We start from the raw sequence: 12,341 nt of genomic DNA on the forward strand, positions 1-12,341 counted from the left end.
ATATAAGCTAGATAAGGAAATACTTAGAAAAGAATGGAAACCTATTTTCCTCTGCTTTCATGTGAATGGGTTGACTTTTCAAAGTCATTCACAGGACTTACTCGCTTATCAGGATGGAGGATGTTGTTGGAGGCAGAAATAGATGAAAATCAAATGTGCTCTTGACGTACTCACATCAGACCCGTTCATTGAGCCAAGTCTCCTTTCTCCTCTATGAAGGCAGACACTTGACCCGATCACTGCTTTCTTCCTATTGTGTGTGCAAAGAATAGTCTGTTCGAATCTGTGGCTTGCGAACTTTGCTGATTCCTTTTTATGCAAATGGGATGAAAGCATTTGAAGATCAAGACAAGAATGTATACAGGAATAATTGCTTAAGTGGCCAAATTTGATTAGACTCAACCTTGTGCTTTGTATTATATTATCTGAAACATTTACCACATATTGCCCCAAGGCGAAAAAATAATGTAATTCCTGCCAAAAGTATTATTTTTCTGTGGTTACCATACTACTATTTTTTCAAATATAACTTATAACATGTGTAAATATCCCTAACGACCAGACTAAACTTAATTAAATATAAGTATTAGCCTATCAAGACACCCATGTTATTGTGGCTTAGGACCCTTTTCTTCAGGTATGCCTGGGACTTCCACAGAGGGACTTCACACGTGCTCAAGAACAATCTCTCAACCCTATGCAGCCAAGCTACCTTACCAGGCACAGCGGTCCCTTGCTGGTGGCCACAGTTAGCCCATTGGGCCTAGAAGGCAGTTTCCCATCTTTATTGTTATTCTCCCCGTCCCTGGCTTTATTCTGCGTTATTCCAGTGGGCCGCACAGTCCCCCTGCCCCTGTCTCAGCATCTGCTGCTTCTTCCACAGTTCCTCTGGTTACATATTCCTCTCTAGGGTCTGGCCTGACAAGACCTATGACAAGACCTATGGGAAAAGCTGAGATGAAATAAGAAAGAGTATCTCTTGGTTTTCATACTATACCCTATTAGGGGGCACCCAGAAAAGAGCTCTGTCTTCCATATATTTCACAGTTCATTAGTGGGGCACTTGGGTGGCTCAGTCAGTTAAGTGTCTGACTCTTGATTTCAGCTCAGGTCATCGTTCATGGGTTTGAGCCCCACATTGGGCTCTGTGCTGGCGGTGCACAGCCTGCTTCAGATTCTCTGTCTCCCTCTCTCTCCGCTCCTCCCCCTCTGCAGAGGAGCTCGCTCTCTATCTCTCTCTCTCAAAATAAATAGACATTAAATACATTTAAAAAAAACAACACTCTTTTTTCTGGGGCACCTGCATGGCTCCGGTCATGATCTCCGGCTCTGAGCTGACAGTTCAGAAGAGAGCTGTTTTGGACTCTCTTTTACCCCCTCTCCCTCTGCCCCTCCCCTGCTCGTGCTCTCTCCCTCTCTCAAAAATAAATAAATAAACATTTTTTTTAAAAAACACTCTTTTTCTTTTTTACTTTGCTTTTACAGACTTTATTTTTTCACTTTAACCTCTTTCCCTCCCCAAAACCTGAACACACTGCTGTGGAGTTGGCCGGGAGATAGATTAAGGTAATAATAGAACAAGGCTGTAATCGTGGTCTATACTTGCCCCAGGAAAGAAAGGATGACTTAGTGGATGAAGTTCATGTGGCTAGATCCTTCTTCCCTTGGGGTGTGTCCTCATGTGGGAGTCTCTTCAACAACCCCTTCAAACAGACTTTTGTCATGCCACCCAAGAACTCACCGGTTTTGCCCAGAGAATTCGGAACTCCAGCATCAGAGAGAGGATATAGTCTTTTTAAGGAAGCTTTGCAGCGGACAGGAAAAAGAATCTGCCAAGACGGTCTTAACGGTTTCCAAACACGGTCAGACGTGCTTGGATCCCAGGTAGAAACAAAAGGTGGCTAGGGTTCTGGATATGCAGCCTGGTACAATCAAATAGAAAGAAAGGAGGAAAGACAGGGAAAACAGTTTCAAAGCATGCTGTGAGGTTTTCACCTATGCGTAGTGGGATTTTGATGTGTACACATATTGGCCTTAATGTGAGTCAGCCGGATATGACAAAGGAAGAAGTTTCAAAGGAGAAGCCTGGGAAAGAATACACCAAAGGCAGTTTGTGGTTTTAAGAAACACAGTCTTCCTAGCGGCAGCCTGATGAGAAGTAGTAGCTACCAGCCCCAAACAGGTGTAAAAACAAATACTTCCTTCAAATCAAATAGATTAGCAAAACAGCAAAAGAAAATCATGAGTGATGATCACACTGGAAAGGTCAGACTATTCATGCAAAGCCACCTATGGCCACAGAAATACTGTTCAGCAGTGGCTACTGATGAGTATAATCAAAGCAGCCAGGAGTGTTCAGCAGGATCAACATATGAAATGTGACCCTTACTGTCACAGACCCTACCAACGGCAATGTGTTTATAGAAGTTGATTTGTGAATATATTGACATCCTAGCTATGTGGTCAGGATGGAAGTGCTTCTTTAAAGAAACAGGAGAAATGCGCATTGGTTAACAAAACAGTGTTCGGCTAAAGCAAACGCAATGTGCTACAGAAAGAAATGCTCACAACAAAGAGAACAAGTACAACACAACGCATGGCACTTTGTGAGCCCCTTTGCCGTTGTTATTGCCACCCAGTGCTAGTAGTAAAGATGGGACCCGTGCATGATGAGGCACACTGGCCCATGCTATGACACCATTCTTACTTATCCAGATTTCGACTTACACAGTCGTGGGGCTCCTTGCCTACAGGTTCTCCTTCATAGCTATTCCTGCTTACAGGTTCACCTATGATACCTACTGTGCAGAGCCTCAGTCTCAGGGAACTCCCAGGCCCCAACTACATGTCATGATGAAACCAGCCTCCCTCTCTTGATAATCTAGACCCTGACGTTAATCTTAAAGCACCAGTCCAGAAACACTTGGCTTCATGGCGAGACCCAAACAGTAATTCTTGAAGGAGGCATAAGAGTTGAGAAAGTGACAATGAGGAAAGAGAATTAGAGACACCAAAACATGGAGACTAAAGGTCCTGGTGTAAGAAATTCTATGATACGTACAGGAATACAGAGGAGGCCAACACAGAGGAGCCTGGACAAGAAGGCCTCTGAAAGATGAGGCAGCATTCTTGAGAGAAATGATGAGAACCAAAAAATGTATAAAAACAGATAGAGAAGGGACAGGATATGCCTACAAGATGCTTCCATAGCATTCCATAGTCATTGTTGACTAAGGAGATATGGTGTGAAAGAGAAGGGTTCGTTGAGGAGAAATCTTATCTTTCAGCTTAGGCTCTCAGATGGGTGGTAAGGCCATAAGTGTGATAGGAAATTTAGGAAGAGATGCAAGTTTAAGGGTGGAAACACAAAAGGTATCTGTATGATATACATGTAAAAAGATTTTCTTTGTTCTGAGGCATAAGGGTAAGATTGCTAGATAAAATGCAAGATGCACGGCTAAAATTGAATTTCAGATCAACAACAAATAGCTGTTTAGTATAGAATGCCCCCTGCAATATACGGGGCATACGTAAACTAAAAAAAAAAAAAAAACTCCTTGCTGTTATCCTGAAATTGAGACTTAACTGGGTATTCGTATTTCTACTTGCTAAATCTGCCAACTCCACTCAAGACAAGGGTTAAGATTAAAGATGTATTATTCAAGTACATATTAAAATTCAGCTACACTACTGAAAAAAGAATATAGTAGAAAGAATCTCTCCTCAATTTTAAGACTTACCATATAGGGGCGCCTGGGTGACTGAATCAGTTAAGCATCTGACTTCGGCTCAGGTCATGATCTCATGGTTTGTGAGTTCGAGCCCCGCGTCGGGCTCTGTGCTGACAGCCTGCTTCGGATTCCATGTCTCCCTCTCTTTCTGCCCCTCCCCCACTCGGACACTTTTTCTCTCTCTCTCAAAAATAAATAAACATTTGAAGAAATTCATAAGACTTACTACCATGTGGTATCAGCAGAGAAACAGACACAGGTAGATCAATGGAGCAAAATAAAGAACCCAGAATACACCCACGCAAATGTGTCCAATTGATGTTTGACAAGAATAAAAAAGCATTTCAGTGGATGAAGGATTGTCCCTTCAACACAGGGTGCTTGCACTATTGAACATCAATAGCTTTAAAACAAAAAAAACTATCCTTGACTGAAACCTATACCTCATACAAAAATTAACTCAAAATTGGTCACAAACATAAATGCAGAAAGTAAAACTATAAAACTTTTAGGAGAGAACACAGGATGAAATCTTCATAACAGGCAAAGAGCTCTTAGATATGACTCTATCCATAAAAAGAAATATTGATAAATTGGACCTGGCCAAAATTAAAAAAAAAAAAAAAGCATTTACCCTTAAAAGACCATGTCAACAAGTTGAAAAGATAAGTCACCAACTGGGAGAAAATAATGGCAAACCACATATCCATCAGAGGATTCCTGCCCAGAATATGGAAAGAACTGCCTGAACCCAACAGTAAAAAAACAAGCATTCAATTATAAAAGGGGGAAATACATTGAACAGTTCATCAAAGAAAATATATGGATGGCAAAGAAACACATGTAAAGGTGTTCAATATTGCTAGCCATTAGGGAAAAGATAGTTTAAAATACAGGATACCCCAACACATCTATAAAAATGGTAATTAGAAAACTGATAACACCAAATGCTAGTGAAGATGTATAGAAACTGAATCACTCACACATTGCTGGTGGGGCACAGCAAAGGCACTTCTGGGCCTTCATCCTAGAAAAGTAAAAACTCACACTCACACAAAACCCATGGATGAATGATCATAGCAGCTTTATTTGTAAGAGCTAAAATCTACCAAATGTCCTACAACAGGTTGAATGATTAAGCAATGTGTGTTACATTGACACAGTGGACTACTTACTACTCAACAATTAAAAAAAAAAAATACTAACACACACACACACACACACACACACACACACAGAGCAACTTGGGTGCCTCATAAGAACATTATGCTGAGTCAAATGCCAATCTAAAAAAGTTGTATACCGTATAGTTCCACTTATATGGAATTTGTGCAATGGCAAAATTATATCAAGGGAAAGCAGACATGTAGTTGCCAAAGATTAGGGAAGAAGTAGGAGAGTGTGGTTATACAGAGGCAGCACAAGCGAGTGGTTTGTGATGAAGGAATAGTTCTGTATCTTGATTATAATGGTAATCATATGAATCCTTATATGTGATACAATATGATAAAATTGTACACAAGGACATGCAAAAAAAAACCCTAAGTGCATGAAAAAAAGTGGTGAAGTGCCAGTAAGATCTATGGTCTAATTCATCATGTTGTGTCATTCAATTTCCTGGTTAGGCTAATGCACTAAAATTATATAAGCTGCTGCCATTGGAGAAGCTGGGCAATGGGTATGGGGAGTTTGTCTACTTTTGCAATTTCTTGTGACTCCATAATTTTTTTTTTTTTTAGTTTTTTTTAGGGGCGCCAGCGTGGCTCAGTAGGTTAAGCGTGGCTCAGGTCATGATCTCACCGTTTGTGGGTTTGAGCCCCAAGTCCAGCTCTGGGCTGACAGCTCAGAACTTGGAGCCTGCTTTGGATTCTGTGTCTCCCACTATCTCTGCGCCTCCCCCACTCGCACTCTGTGTGTGTGTGTGTGTGTGTGTGTGTGTCTCAAAAATAATAAACATTAAAAAAATAAATAATTAAATTAAACTAAATTTTAAAAAGTTTTTTAAGAATTGTGCTTGGGGGCGCCTGGGTGGCTCAGTCGGTTAAGCGGCCGACTTCGGCTCAGGTCACGATCTCGCGGTCCGTGAGTTCGAGCCCCGCGTCGGGCTCTGTGCTGACAGCTCAGAGCCTGGAGCCTGTTTCAGATTCTGTGTCTCCCTCTCTCTGACCCTCCCCTGTTCATGCTCTGCTCTCCCTGTCTCAAAAATAAATAAAAACATTAAAAATTGTGCTTGTCAGGGTGCCTGGGTGGCTGAGTCAGTTGAGCTCTGACTTTGTCTCAGGTCATGATCTCACAGCTTGTGAGTTCAAGCCCCACATCGGGTTCTGCGCTGACAGCTCGGAGCCCGGAGCTTGCTTCGGATTCTGTGTCTCCCTCTCTCTCTGCCCCTAACCCACTCGCATTCTGTCTCTGTATCTCTCAAAAATAAATAAACATTAAAAAATTTTTAAAAAAAATTGTGCTTGTTGGATAGAAGTGAGAGCGCTAAGAGCGGATAAATTTACTCCCAGAGAGAAGTGTTTACAATGACAAGTTCTGAGAATAGACTCCTGGCAGACAATATGCAAAGCTATCACAGAGGAAGAAGTCCCAATAGTGGAGAGTGGGAGTCATGGCATGAAAGCCAAAGGAAAATAGCTTTCCACACGCACACATGCCACTGTGCTCACCTGCACACAAGGGCAATCAACAGCGTCAAGTGCTGTAGGTGGAGCTACAGACCCCGGGGGGGGGGGGGGGGGGGGGGGTGAAAGTGACCAGGTAACTAACAGCAAAGGGGCAAAAGGAAACAAACAGGAGTGAACTCTTCCAAGAAATTTAACGAGGGAAGAGGAAAAAACAGGAGATTAAGTGGAGATGAAGAAAGATTAAACTTGATTTAGGTATACTTAAAAATGAGGAGTCGCGCAGAGAGGGAGAGAGTTTGCATATTCAAGAAAGGGAGAAAATAAATGACAGGAAGCACACCCAGAAAGGGCAGAGGAGGTGGGACCAAGTGTTTGGATTGAAGGTTCAGCCTCCTAGAAACAAAGTCTGGTTCTGTTTCACACAGACGTGATTCACTATGACCAAATCAAAGACACAAATATTTGAATTCTGAAAAACATCCTTGCATGAATGGTTGCTATTGGGTTTTGTAATTAATAACATACTTTAGAAAACAATCCCAGCCTAGATTTCATGAATCAAAACTAAAACTGGCCATTATAATTATGTTTTGCCCGAAGGCATATAATTCTTATTTAGGAATCTGGTGAAGGCAATTCCCTCCAGGCCATAATGACACAGGCTTGTTGAACATGTGCTGACTTCTAACCCTAAAACAAAAATGATGCTATGAATAATTTTGCTTTCCTCTACATGCTTCGTTAGGCTCTCCGAAATTCTGGAATACCTATATACATAAGAATGCTAAGGTAAAACTTGTTTTATATGTAAATCACATTAAAAATAAATAGATTATGTATTAAAGTCTTACAAAGCTCAGAATCAGTTCTTTCTAAGGGGGATATTTAACACTAAGACTTGTTCCGTCATTAAGTGATGAGAAATTGCACTTATGTGTGAAGCCAAGCTTGTTGACATTAACCTTGTTCGAAATACTACATTGGTCACCTACATTTGTGACAGGCATTAGAGACCAATGCCTGGTGATGGAACAAAATAGTCTGTAGGGAACAGAAGCTGGGTTTTTAGAGAAAGCATCTGAAAGTCATCAAAGTACTGTGAAATGGCTAACAATATTTTACAGGTGAAAGGAAGACAAAAAGCTTGAATAATTGGGGGGAGGGGAGGCTTTCTTATTTCCATTTGTTTGGGTCATAGCTTTGAACCATATTTTCTGCAAGCTCATCTGGCACCAAATGTATCAGGGTCAAGTGTGATATGGTAGCAAATACACAGACATGAAAGTTCTAGAAGGATACCCACTAGACTACTGAGCAACGTTATCTCTGAAAAAAAGATACAAATTCTATACATTTCTACATACGTTTAGCCTTTTCTCTAATAAGCATGTGTTCATGTTTACTTGTATCATTGAATAGAGTTGACCCCTGAGCAACATGGGTTTGAACTACACAGGTCCACTTACACGTGCATACCTTTCAATAAATACAGCACAGTATTATAAATGTATTTTCTCTTCAGTATGATTTTCTTAGTAACATTTTCTTTTCCCTAGGTTACTTTATTGTAAGAATACATATAAACATATATCAATATATGTTAATCAACTATTTATGCTATCAGTAAGGCTTCCAGTCAACAGTAGGTTTTTGTAGTTAAGTTTTGGGGGAGTCAAAAGTTATATGTGAATTTTTGACCATGTGAAGGTCAGAACCCCTAACCTCTGCATTGTTCAAGAGTCAACTATAGGGGCGCCTGGGTGGCGCAGTCGGTTAAGCGTCCGACTTCAGCCAGGTCACGATCTCGCGGTCCGTGAGTTCGAGCCCCGCGTCAGGCTCTGGGCTGATGGCTCGGAGCCTGGAGCCTGTTTCCAATTCTGTGTCTCCCTCTCTCTCTGCCCCTCCCCCGTTCATGCTCTGTCTCTCTCTGTCCCAAAAATAAATAAACATTGAAAAAAAAATTAAAAAAAAAAAAAGAGTCAACTATAAATAATGTATATGGGTGCCTGGGTGGCTCAGTCAGTTAAGCATCCAACTTCAGATCAGGTCATGATCTCACGGTTTGTGGGTTTGAGACCTGCATCAGGCTCTGTGCTGACAGCTTGGATCCTGGAGCCTGCTTCAGATTCTATGTCTCCCTCTCTCTCTGACCCTCCTCCACTCAGGCTCTGTCTTTCAAAAACTGAATAAACGTTAAAAAAATGTTCTAATAATGTATAAGGTAAAATAAAATGTTAACAAAAACATTTTATGCATTAATAGGTCCATATCTCAGCATAATAATAATGACCAACTGAAGTAACACACGATGTAATCAGTCAATCCAAGTTAGCCATTATTATTATTCTATTTTGCAAAGATACAACATATGATCCTCTAAATGGACCATAGCAGATAAAAGATGGCTGCAAATTGACACTCTTCCCATCAAGAAGTGGGGCCTATTTCTACTCTTGTTGAATCTGAACAGGCCCATTACTACTCTGACCAATAAAGTATGATGGAAGCAATGCCAACCTGGTTCTCAGGCCAGGCTTTAAGAGGATTGGCAGCCTTTTTTACAGTCTCATGATCCCTAGGTCACTAGGTAAGAAAGCCACCTACCCGTCGGCCACCATACTCTGAGAAACCCTGGAGGATAAGACACTATGTGGTGAGAAAAAGAGAGCAAGTCTCACCAAGCACCAGGTACATGAATAAGGATGCCATCTTCAAAACAATACCTGGTAAATGGATACAAAGTATTCAACTAAACATTATCAGACCTACAAGATTGTGAGAAAAACCCAAATGGTTTTTAACCTCTGAGATTTGAGGTAGTTTGTTACGAAAGTATAGATAACCAAAACAGCATCTTTAATGGGAACTTCACCTGTCTTCTTTTCCTATCGGCATTTTCCAATTTTCTACAGGAATCGCATAATTCCTTGGCACACAAACAAATTGTAAACTGGGGAAATTCTTTTAATTTAAGTGAAAAGTCTGAAAGAAGATGGAATAGTTTCCAAAGTTCTCCACAAAAACAACGAATAACATTGGATATTTCTAAAGACGTTAAATGACCCTTTAAGTAGCTGCGGAAGCAATGAGAATTACAGGGCTGAAATTTTGTACAAGGGGGAAACTCTAGGTGTTGAGCTAATGAGCTGCAGTTGTCTGTTCCCTGAGGAAATTGTTGACATTCAGCATATGCTAGAGCCTGACAATCTAGGCTTTGCCCAGATAGAGGCTCACTGCTTGGGGACAGTGAAAGCAGCAGAGCTTTTGGTGGTACTACGGGAAAACAGTAATAAATCCGGAGGCTTTGAAGGACCTCAACACATAGCTCGTTTTCCCCTCAAGCCATTTGCCAAATGTTGAAAGTAGAGTAGGGTTTGTTGCTTTCTAACTATACTGAAGTTTTCTAAAAAAAAAAAAAAAAAAACTGAAGAAAATGTTATGCAGTCTCCTAGCCTACCGAAGGAAAAAAGCTCACCAAGGTGACAAAGTTCATATACACACCAGCTGAAAACCCTGGGGGAGACAGTGAACAGACTATCTGTAGCTGCATTTTCCCTGGGGGTCTTCATCAATTCTGAACCTAGGACAGAATCTGAGAATTGAAGACAGAGAAACCAAAGAAATGTTGGTGGTCTCAACAGAGCTAGGGTAAGCAACTAGATAACTCCAAATAAAAGGCTAAATGTATCGGGGTGGATAAAAATAAAAAGCAAGCCACATGCTGCTTATAAGAAATATGCCTTGAATATGAGGACAACAAAATGGCAAACCTAAAATGCAAAAATATACCATGCATGTGCTAACCAAAAGAAAGCCGGAGCAGCCATACAAATGCAAAGAGAGTTGACTTTAGGCAGGAAGAAAAACTAGAGAAACAGAATATTTCGTCATGATAATGTGGCCAGCACAACAGTGAAACAACAATTCGAAATCTGTATGTTCACTATAAAATATCTTCAAAATATATAAAGTGAAAATGGACAGAACTTTAAAAAGAGACATGGGCACATTCACAGCATGGAGACATTAACACAAATCTTGCAAAAGTTGATAGAATAGGCAAACAAAAACAAGTCAGGAGGACACATGAATTAACATCAAGTATGATTAACAAAACTGACTTATGTTCATACTATAGACATATATAGCAGTCAAGTAAAACAAAAACCAATGGGGGGCGCCTGGGTGGCTCAGTCGGTTAAGTGTCCGACTTCGGCTCAGGTCACGATCTCGCGGTCCGTGAGTTCAAGCCCTGCATCAGGCTCTGTGCTGATGGCTCAGAGCCTGGAGCCTGTTTCAGATTCTGTGTCTCCCTCTCTCTCTGACCCTCCCCCGTTCATGCTCTGTCTCTCTCTGTCTCAAAAATAAATAAACGTTAAAAAAAAAATTTTTTTTTTAAAAACAAAAAACAAAAGCCACTGGTTCAGAAGAGAGGAGGAAAAGAATGTCTACTCTATGTTGTTGAAGATCCAGTGCCCACGATGGAAATTTTAGAATTCACTGTTCCAGTCCTCGTTCTTATCATTGTAGTTATGAGAGATAATCCCATGAGAAGGAAAGGAGTGTTTCTTAGTAAATGAAATGTCATTCTATTGGTCTAAAAATTCAGTGCTTTCTCCAAAGATATGACTCTTGTACTCCATTCTTCCAGATAAAACCTCTTAAATTCTGTTCAGATTCCCCTCTCAGAACCATACAAAGTCAGCAGGAACAACAAGAAGTCACGTCTTCCCTTTCTCCCAAATACAGGCCCAATAAAAACTGAAGAAACTATAAATTACACACCAACTTCCACCCAGGTTTCATCTCTGCAGTAAGCCCCGACTTCCTCCCTTGGATTTATGTGCATGCTGCTTTCTCTCAGGAATTTTTAAGGGACGGTTAGTTGGCCCAAATTCAAGTCAGTCACACTGCTTGCCAGATAAAAACAGTCTCCAGTGTGTCTTTTCCTGTTTTGATGCATATTTTCTTTTGAATACCTTATAAAGTTTATGGTTCTTCAAGTCCCAGAAAAATGCCCACCCCTTGGTACACTTCTAGTTACCCTTCACCTCTAAAAGATCCTTGGTTTGCCAATTAAATGTGAATTTCTAGGCCAACTGAATTATATTAATCTGCAAGTTTTCTTAAGTTAATAAAATTGGTTGTTAATAATCATGTAGGACCAGCATAGAATAGGATAAATCCAAAATTTTATGACCATTAGTAGGCAGTAGCTGAAGAAATCAATCATCAGAATGTATCTTCTTATAAAACAATAAAATGCTATGAATGAAGGACCAAGTCACAGACAACTGATGCCTTTTCCTCAATTTCTGGTGCCTCTCCCCTCCCTAAATATTTGGATTATATCAAAAACTCAGGTATCAACAGCAATTCCTCAAGGAACTCTTAAATCACAGTGGCATATTCCCTTTTATAAGGTCTCCACTTAAAGTCCTAAACAATGTTACTACCTATAAAATGAACTGAGGAACTTATCAATCACAAAGCCACAGTCATTCATCAATATTTTGTAAGGATTTATAGAAGTGGATGGTCCCTACACTTAGAAGGCTCTCATGCGTGCTATGAGAAATTTACAATTCTCTTTGCATTACGTTTTAATAATATGGTTCCCTAGGCTGTAGAGGGTAATTGTACTACCTGAAGCCAAATGAAACATTAACAATTTTCTTTCACTTAAAATGTGTTTCTATTCCAAATAATTAATCCATTTGTGCAAAAAAAAGAGAAGGGAGTAAACAATAGGTGGTGTCTTTGAGTAAGGTCCCTATTAATATTTCAACCATAACTTCATTTTAAGTCGGAGCCTTTTTTCCATTTGTTCACTTTGTGGTCAAATCAAATAACCATACGAGTTTTATTTACTCCTCATTGTATAATGTAACTAATTATTAGACTCGAGAATAAAAAGGAACACGCTTTTGAAACAAAAACCATCACACCGAGGCATTGTTTAATCAGATCCTTGACAGACTCC

This window comes from Leopardus geoffroyi, chromosome A1 (assembly GCF_018350155.1).
Source record: "Leopardus geoffroyi isolate Oge1 chromosome A1, O.geoffroyi_Oge1_pat1.0, whole genome shotgun sequence".
Taxonomy (NCBI): domain Eukaryota; kingdom Metazoa; phylum Chordata; class Mammalia; order Carnivora; family Felidae; genus Leopardus; species Leopardus geoffroyi.